Source organism: Lathyrus oleraceus, chromosome 5 (assembly GCF_024323335.1).
Source record: "Lathyrus oleraceus cultivar Zhongwan6 chromosome 5, CAAS_Psat_ZW6_1.0, whole genome shotgun sequence".
In the NCBI taxonomy this organism is placed as follows: domain Eukaryota; kingdom Viridiplantae; phylum Streptophyta; class Magnoliopsida; order Fabales; family Fabaceae; genus Lathyrus; species Lathyrus oleraceus.
Window position 1 is genome coordinate 235572877 of NC_066583.1, and position 2177 is coordinate 235575053.

Genomic DNA, 2177 nt, shown 5'->3' on the forward strand with positions numbered 1-2177 from the left:
TTGTGATAACAATGGTGCTATCGCACAAACTAAGGAGCCTAGATCTCACCAACGATCCAAACACATACTTAGGCATTATCATCTCATTCGAGAGATAATAGATAGATGAGATGTGAAAATATGTAAAGTACCTACACTTGACAATATAGCTGACCCACTGACAAAGCCTCTTGCGCAGCAGAAGCATGATGGCCATACTAGATCAATGGGCATACGGGATATGCCTGATTGGCTCTAGTGCTAGTGGGAGATTGTTGGTGTAAGCCCTAGAGGCCAATACTTTTGGTACTTGTATCAAATTATTTCTTAATAATAAAAGGCATTTTCTTTATTATGGTTGATTAATAAAGTCCCTGGAATAGATAGTCCGTTTAATGTATTAAGTATGACTTAATCATGAGACCACATTAAACATAAGGGCACTATTCTTAAAGTATCCGTAGTCGAGCTTTAGTCTGAAGTGGGATAACATTAAAGCATTAAGACTATTATGTTTGTAGACTGATGATCACATCTCATGGATCATGGATAAAGAGTTATCAAGTCTTAAACATAGGTATGAATATAAGGAGTAATATTTATACCGGATTGACCCACTATGAGAATACTATAGAGAAAGTTGTGCAAAGTGTCATAAGTTATTCTCATGGTGATAATAGTGTATACCACTCTTCGACCTGAAACCACCATGGATCCTAGATGTGGAGTCGAGTGCTTTATTGCTGATCCAACATTGTCCGTAACTGGATAACCATAAAGACAGTTGATGGGTACTCCATGAAGTATGCTGAGGGACATGAGTGTCCTAGATGGAATTTGCTCATCCTGCGTAATAGGATAAATGTCTATGGGCTCAATATTGAACTAGACAAGGGTGATACAGTCTATACCTTATGTTAAATATAAACATAAGGGCAAAGGGGTAATTATACACATAATTATTATCACAAGAGGTTTTGTCAGATCACATGACATTTTCGTGTCTTGGGTAGCAGTGATGTTTTTCTAGATACCGCTCATTGTTTATTATATTAAATGAGTGATTTAATATAACTGCCAACTTCACGAAAACCTACAGGGTCACACACAAAGGACGGATTGATGAGAAATAGAGTAACTAAGGAACACCGTAAGGTACGGTGCACTTAAGTGGGAGACGAAATATGGTAAGGTACCAAATACTTAAGTGATTTTGGCATATTATGAGATATGGGCCAAGATACACTTAAGTGGGCTTTTTAGCTTGAAGCCCACACAAGTGGTTCTATAAATAGAACCCCTTGGGTAGAAGCATTGTCACTCCACTCAAACTGAAATTCGAGTAGAGACTTGGAATTTCGTTTCCCTCTCTCTCTCACTCAAAGCCTTCATTCGTACCAACTAGCACTGAGATTGAAGGAATCCGTTCGTGCGGACTGAGTAGAGACGTTGTCATCGTTCAACGTTCGTGATCGCCCCGTGGATCTGTATCCAAGGTTTTGATCGTTACAAGGAATCTGCACCAAAGGTTTGAATCGCCACAAGAGGTAACGATTCTATCACTGATCATGCCCATTCGTAAGGATCATTAAAGGAGAATTTTTTTATATTCTGCTGCGCCTAGGATGGCAATTCTCCTTCACAAAGGCCTAAAATGGTTTGAATGAGTTAGTTCTTTTTCGCTTTTTGAAAGTTTAAGTCAAGTATAGTTAAGTTTATTTACAAGTTTGATTTAAGAAAAGAAGTTTGAAAATGCAATGGCATAAGGCCAAAGTTTCTATCTTTTTTTTTTCAAAAAAGTGGTCAAAGTTTAAAACAAGAGTAGTTCACACAAAGAAGATTTTGAAAAAAATGGAGGGAGAGATTTTGAAATTAAAGAAATAGGGTAGAAGATGAAGTGACTATCCTATGTACAAAAATTAAATGTTTAGAGTTGGAAAGATCTGACAAAGTGGGTAGCAATCCAATAGACAAAAATGTCAATAGAAACCCAGAATTACCTTGGACTTTTTAGAATCAAGCAACACACAAATGCACAATTGTATTATCTTGAAGAGCAAGGCATCAAATAAAGATGGCCACATCCAAGCTTATCCCTTTCATGATCTTCTTCAAAAATTGCCCATGTAACAGATGAATTCCACAAGTCACAGGTTCAAAATAACAGCTTCACAATGATCATGTTGTAGATGAATCTT